Source organism: Rhinoraja longicauda, chromosome 40 (assembly GCF_053455715.1).
Source record: "Rhinoraja longicauda isolate Sanriku21f chromosome 40, sRhiLon1.1, whole genome shotgun sequence".
In the NCBI taxonomy this organism is placed as follows: domain Eukaryota; kingdom Metazoa; phylum Chordata; class Chondrichthyes; order Rajiformes; family Arhynchobatidae; genus Rhinoraja; species Rhinoraja longicauda.
The window spans coordinates 14,281,975-14,289,474 of NC_135992.1; the positions used below are offsets into that span (position 1 = coordinate 14,281,975).

General features: G+C 50.4%; 1 protein-coding gene across 1 annotated transcript in view; it reads left to right on the top strand.

The window, feature by feature from the left end:
• The window catches only part of LOC144611410 (uncharacterized), a 52,855-nt gene that overhangs the window by 34,605 nt on the left and 10,750 nt on the right, over positions 1 to 7,500 (top strand).

Consider the following 7,500-nt stretch of genomic DNA (forward strand, 5'->3'; position numbering starts at 1 on the left):
AAAATTTGCAGATGATACAAAGCTGGGTGGTAGTGTGGACTGTGAGGAAGATGCTATGAGGTTGCAGGGTGACTTGGACAGGTTGTGTGAGTGGGCGGATGCATGGCAGATGCAGTTTAATTTGGATAAGTGTGAGGTTATCCACTTTGGTGGTAAGAATAGGAAGGCAGATTATTATCTGAATGGTGTCAAGTTAGGAACAGGGGACGTACAATGAGATCTGGGTGTCCTAGTGCATCAGTCACTGAAAGGAAGCATGCCGGTACAGCAGGCAGTGAAGAAAGCCAATGGAATGTTGGCCTTCATAACAAGAGGAGTTGAGTATAGGAGCAAAGAGGTCCTTCTGCAGTTGTACAGGGCCCTAGTGAGACCGCACGTGGAGTACTGTGTGCAGTTTTGTCTCCAAATTTGAGGAAGGATATTCTTTTTATTGAGGGCGTGCAACGTAGATTTACTAGGTTAATTCCAGGAATGGCGGGACTGTCGTACGTTGAAAGACTGGAGCGACTAGGCTTGTATACACTGGAATTTAGAAGGATGAGAGGGGATCTTATCGAAACATATAAGATTATTAAGAGGTTGGACACGTTAGAGGCAGGAAACATGTTCCCAATGTTGGGGGAGCCCAGAACCATGAGCCACAGTTTAAGAATAAGGGGTAGGCCATTTAGAACAGAGACTTTTTCAGTCAGAGAGTTGTGAATGTGTGGAATTCTCTGTCTCAGAAGGCAGTGGAGGCCAATTCTCTGAATGCATTCAAGAGAGAGCTGGATAGAGCTCTTAAGGATAGCGGAGTCAGGGGGTATGGGGAGAAGGCAGGAACGGGGTACTGATTGAGAATGATCAGCCATGATCACATTGAATGGCGGTGCGTACAGGCTCGAAGGGCCCAATGGCCTCCTCCTGCACCTATTGTCTATTGTCTATTGTCTAGACCAGCATCAGCAGTATCTTTTCTATTACACTTGAGTTTGCTGGGTGAGTTGTAGTAAGACTGAGTGTCCATGGGGCTGCGCTGTCGAGCTGTGCCGGGCCACAGTGGGCAGCAGCGCCGCCCGCAGGCCATCTCAATCACTGCGGCTCCAGTCCCCATGGTCACTAACTCCCTCCCCTTGGCTTCCCCTGTGATCAAGCATTGCCTTTTATTTTCCACACCTCTGCCAGCTGTTTTTAGTTTTATTTCCCTCTGTCAATTGCCACAGGCATTACATCACCCGGCGGTGGGAATACAGGGCAGCTGAGTCATGTTTACGATACGATACAATAGACAATAGGTGCAGGAGGAGGCCATTCGGCCCTTCGAGCCAGCACCGACATTCACAGTGATCATGGCTGATCATTCTCAATCAGTACCCCGTTCCTGCCTTCTCCCCATACCCCCTGATTCCGCTATCATTAAGAGCTCTATCCAGCTCTCTCTTGAAAGCGTCCAGTGAATTGGCCTCCACTGCCTTCTGAGGCAGAGAATTCCACAGATTTACAACTCTCTGTCTGAAAAAGTTTTTCCTCATCTCTGTTCTAAATGGCCGACCCCTTATTCTCAAACTGTGGCCCCTGGTTCTGGACTCCCCCAACATTGGGAACATGTTTCCTGCCTCTAATGTGTCCAATCCCTTAATAATCTTATATGTTTCAATAAAATCCCCTCTCATCCTTCTAAATTCCAGTGTATACAAGCCTAGTCTCTAAGATACATTTTTACCCAGAGTTGTGAATCTGTGGAATTCTGTGCCACAGAAGGCAGTGGAGGCCGATTCACTGGATGTTTTCAAGAGAGAGTTGGATATAGCTCTTGGGGCTAACGGAATCAGGGGGTATGGGGAGAAAACAGGCACAGGTTACTGATTTTGGAAGATCAGCCACGATCTTATTGAATGGTGGTGCTGGCTCGAAGGGCCGAATGGCCTACTCCTGCACCTATTTTCTATGTTTCTACGATACGATACGATACGATAGAACTTTATTTATCCCAGGAGGGAAATTGATCTGCCAACAGTCATAAAAACACAACTAGATACGTGAACCATTAAATTAAAGCGAGGAGTGGAAAGGATTGGGGAGGGAGGGGAGAGTGGGGGGAAGTCAGTCTACCCCACGGCAGAAGGTCGGGTTAGGGTTTGTGGGTTCAATGGGCTACATGAGCTGTTAATGGGAACGAGATTGGCTAATTAGCGATAGCCAGCATGGCTGAGTACACGAAGGCAGACACAAAATGCTGGAGCAACTCAGCGGGACAGGCAGCATCTCTGGAGAGAAGGAATGGCCGACGTTTCGGGTCGAGACCCCTCTCCAGACTCGTCAGACATTGTACGTGTCAGGTTGTGTCCTACAAACCTGTGTGAGTTGTTTGAGGAGGTGGTGAAGGAGGTTGATGAAGGATGTTGTTGCGCATGGATTTTAGTCAAGCTTTTGACAGAAGGCCGAGATTAAGATGTACGGGATTAACGATGACTTAGTTTAAGCGCGGAGGCAAGCCCTTTCGGCCCACCGGGTCCGCGCCAACTAGCGATCCCCGCATATTAACACTATCCTTGTTGGACAGTGGATTGGGGACTTGTTAGTATAGACTCAGAACCAGCTTATTCAAGGAAGACAGAGGGTTGTGGGGGAAGGGGGATATTTTGGCTGGAGCTGTGTGTCCTGTGGAGATCCTCAGGGATCTGTGCAGGGACCTCTGCTGTTTGTGATATATATATATATAAACCACCTGGATATAAATGCAGATGGGTTGGTGAGTAAGTTTGCGGACGACACCAAAATTGGCAGAGCTGCAGACAGTGAGGAAAGCTGTCAAAAGATACAGGCGGATATAGATCAGCTGCAGAAATGGGCAGAGAAACGGCAGATGGGAGTTTAACCTCAAGACTGGGCTTCTATTCACTGGAGTTTAGAAGGATGAGAGGGGATCTTATAGAGATGTATAAAATCATAAAAGGACTGGACAAGTTAGATGCAGGAAAAATGTTCCCAATGTTGGGGGGAGTCCAGAACCAGGGGCCACACAGTCTAAGAATAAAGGGGAGGCCATTTAAAACTGAGGTGAGAAGGAACCTTTTCACCCAGAGAGTTGTGAATTTGTAGAATTCTCTGCCACAGAGGGCAGTGGAGGCAAATTTATTGGATGGATTTAAGAGAGAGTTAGATAGAGATCTAGGGGCTGGTGGAATCAAGGAATATGGGGAGAAGGCAGGCACAGGTTACTGATTGTAGATGATCAGCCATGATCACAATGAATGGCAGTGCTGGCTTGAGGGGCCAAATGGCCTCCTCCTGCACCTATTTTCTATGTTTCTATGTTTAACCCGAGCAAGTGTGAGGTGTTGTTGCACTTTGAGAGGTCGAATGTAAAGGGGAAGTATACAGGTATACTTTCAAGCCCTCAACACCATCCATGCACAGAGGGACCTTGGAGTCCAAGTTGACAGCTCACTGAAGGTGGCAGCACAAGTAGATGGGGTGGTCAAGAAGGCATGTGGTACGCTTGCCTTCATTGGCAGGGGCAGTGAATATAAGAGTCAGGAGGTCATAGGTGGAGAAACTCAACGGGTCAGGCAGCATCTCAGGAGGGAAGAAATGGGTGACGTTTCGGGTCGAGACCCTTCGTCAGACTGATGTCAGGGACAAATGTCCCGCCCCCCTCCCCTGACATCAGTCCGAAGAAGGGTCTCGACCCGAAAAGTCACCCATTCCTTCTCTCCAGAGACGCTGCCTGTCCCGCTGAGTTGCTCCAGCGTTTTGTGTCTTGCCTTCGATTTAAACCAGCATCTGCAGTCTTCTTTCCTCGTCAGGAAGTCATAGGGGGGTTGTGTTTGAATCTATTGCTCTGCGCGACGAGGTACAGTGAAAAGACTTTGGCTCGGCAGCATGTGGAGTATGGCGTGCAGAAATGGTCGTCCACATTACAGGAAGGATGAGGAGGCTTTGGAGAGGGTGCAGAGGAGGCTCACCAGAACGCTGCCTGGATTAGAGGGTTCCAGCTTCAGGGAGAGGATGGAGAGGAGGCTCACCAGAACGCTGCCTGGATTGGAGGGTTCCAGCTTCAGGGAGAGGGTGGACAGACTTGGATCGCTTTCTCTGGAACGTCAGAGGTTGAAGGGAGACTTGATAGAAGTGTGTAAGACTTAATAAGGGGGGATCTTATTGAAACATATAAGATAATTAGGGGATTGGACACATTAGAGGCAGGAAACATGTTCCCAATGTTGGGGGAGTCCAGAACAAGGGGCCACAGTTTAAGAATAAGGGGTAGGCCATTTAGAACGGAGATGAGGAAGAACTTTTTCAGTCAGAGAGTGGTGAAGGTGTGGAATTCTCTGCCTCAGAAGGCAGTGGAGGCCAGTTCGTTGGATGCTTTCAAGAGAGAGCTGGATAGAGCTCTTAAGGATAGCGGAGTGAGGGGGTATGGGGAGAAGGCAGGAACGGGGTACTGATTGAGAGTGATCAGCCATGATCGCATTGAATGGCGGTGCTGGCTCGAAGGGCTGAATGGCCTACTCCTGCACCTATTGTCTATTGTCTATTGTCTAAGACTGAGGCACAGACAGGGTAGACAGTCAGAACCATTTTCCCCAGGATGTAATGTCCAACACTAGGAGGTTCAGCTGTAAGGTGAGAGGGTGAAGGTTTATTGGAGAAGTCCGGGGCAGGTTGTTTTACACAGAGGGTGGTGGGGGCCTGGAACGTGCTGCCAAGGGGGCCGGTGGAGGCAGATATCATAGTGGCATTTAAGAAGCGTGTAGATGGAAGTGCAAGAAATAGAGGGCAGGCAGATGAGATCAATGTGGCATCATGTTCAGCACGGACATTGTGGGCTAAAGGGCTCGTTCCTGAGCTGCTCTGTTGTATATTGTCTGTAAATCGGCCCACTGTGAATTGCTCCCTAGTGTGTAGGGAGTGGATAACACAGAACGAGTGTGAACCGGACGGGGTGATCGCTGGTCGGTGTGGACTCAATGGGCCGAAGGGCCTGTTTCCACGCTGTATCTCTAAACCAAGGTGGCGCTGTGGGTGAGTTGCTGCCTCACAGCGCCGGAGACCCGGGTTCGATCCTGACTACGGGTGCTGTCTGCACCTTCTCCCCGTGACCTGCGCGTGGGTTTTCTCCGGGTGCTCCGGTTTCCCCCCACACTCCAAAGATTTGTAGGCGGGTTGTAAAATTGGAAACTGTCCCTAGTGTGCAGGGAGCGGATGAGAAAGTGGGATGATATAGGACTGGTGTGAACGGGTGGTCGATGTTAGTGTACTGGTCGGCGAGGACTTGGTGGGCCGAAGGACCTGTTTCCTCACTCTGTCTAATCTAAACCAAACTAAACTCTCCGAGTCTCCTTAGAATGTCCTATAAAGACCCCCCCCCCCCTTGAACCAAGGTTCTCATTGCATCTGCCCACTGTGATAGTCCCCACCATTAGGCCACGTGTCTGAAGAAGGGTCTCGAGCCAAAAGGTCACCCATTCCTTCTACCCAGAGATACTGCCTGACCCGCTGAGTTACTCCAGCATTATTTTGTGTGTGTATCGTGGGTGTAAAACCAACATCTTCAGTTCCTTCCAACACGTGTGGTGACCCTTGCTCTAAATTGCAATACATTCATTGAATTGAATTGAATCAATGTTATTGGCCAAGTATGTACACAGACAAGGAGTTTGTCTTGGTGCTCCGCTCATAAGTAACAACACGCACACGGTAAACATTTAAAAATAAAACATTACTATAACATTATGGTTGAAACGAACGATTGAGACGTGGGCTTGCAATGGCTGCCTTGTGAGAGCGGCCATCTTCACAGCTCGGACACACACACACCCCCCACATCAGCTTGCTGCATACCAAACTACGTCAAGAGAGAGGAGACGAGAGATGGGACCTGACGGTCCCCTCATGCACACTAAGATCTTTCCTTGCGCTACGTGTAAGGGTTGCCAACCTCCTCACTCCCAAATACGGGACAAAGGGTGACGTCACCGCCCCGCGCACCCACGTGACCTCGCCCAGCCAGCGGCCACGTGCTCCCGGCCTGGGCGGCTGCCATTGGTGGAGCGGGAGCACGTGGCCGCTGGCTGGGTGAGGTTACGAGGGGGCGCGGGGCAGTGACATCACCCTTTGTCCCGTATTTGGGAGCGAGGAAGTTGGCAACCCTACTAATACGGGACAAGGGCGGTCCCGTACGGGACAAGCCCAATTTAGACCAAAATACGGGATGTCCCGGCTAATACGGGACAGTTGGCAAACCCTACCTACATGGGCCATTGGCTATTGGGACCAGGGTGGTAGTCTGGATGGGTTTCACATACCCTGCCCCTAGCCTGCGTCTCCACACTGAGGTTTCTCCACGCTCCACATGGGGTTGTGACATGACACTCTGTGTTGCGTTTGCTTCGGTCTGATGTCTTGGCGAGTTTGTTTGATTTTGCTTCCTGTACTCTCTGACCCAGGGATGTCTCGAGTTTTGAGGTGTCTCACTGCTTGGGGTTCAGGCCCCCCTTGTTCTCCCCCCCCCCCCCCCCCCCCCCACACCCCTCCACTTTGGCTGGTGGTCTGGGAATGGTGTAGAGGGTGGGATATGGAACGATGCCTTATCCTACCTTCTCACGCTCTACCAAGGCTCATGAATCGCAACCCTAGTAGGACTAGTGTAGATGGGACATGTTGGTCGGTGTGGGCAAGTTGGGCCGAAGGGCCTGTTTCCACACTGTATCACTCTATGACTAGTGTAGAAGAAGACATTGTAAGAAGACTTACAATGTTGGGCATGTTGGTCGGTGTGGGCAAGTTGGTCGAAGGGCCTGTTTCCACGCTGTATCACTCTATGACTGTGAATGTAGATATGTTGGAAAGTAAATTGCCCCCTAATGTGTAGGGAGTGGATGAGAAAGTGGGATAACATAGAACTAGTGTGAACAGGTGGTCGATGGTCAGTGTGGACTCAGTGGGCCGAAGGGCCTGTTTCCATGCTGTACCTCTTGAAGAAACTCTTTGAGTCTTCTTACAATGCCCCGTAACCCCCCTCTTCCCCACCAGCTTTTGGCTTTGGTTCCCAGTGCATCTGCCCACTGGAGTGACCCACCATTGTATAATAATACCTGCTCCAATCTTAATACGTTGAAAGAACGGTCGAAACACAAGGGCAGCACGGTGGCGCAGCGGTAGAGTTGCCGCCTCACAGAGCCAGAGACCCGGGTTCGATCCCGACTGCGGGTGCTGTCTGTACGGAGTTTGCACGTTCTCCCCGTGACGTGCGTGGGCTTTCTCCAGGTGCTCCGGTTTCCTCCCACTCTCCAAAGACGTGCAGTTTGTAGGTTAATTGGCTGAGGAAAAAAATTGAGAAATTGTCCCTAGTGCAGGGTAGTGCCAGTGTGCAGGGATCGCTGGTCAGCACGGACTCGTGGGCCGAATGGCCTGTTTCCGCGCTGTATCTCTAAAACTAAACCGAACCAACCTGAACAAGCCTGTGCCGATGCTGTTTGTGTGTGTGTGTGTGAGTGTGTGTGAGTGTGAGAGTGT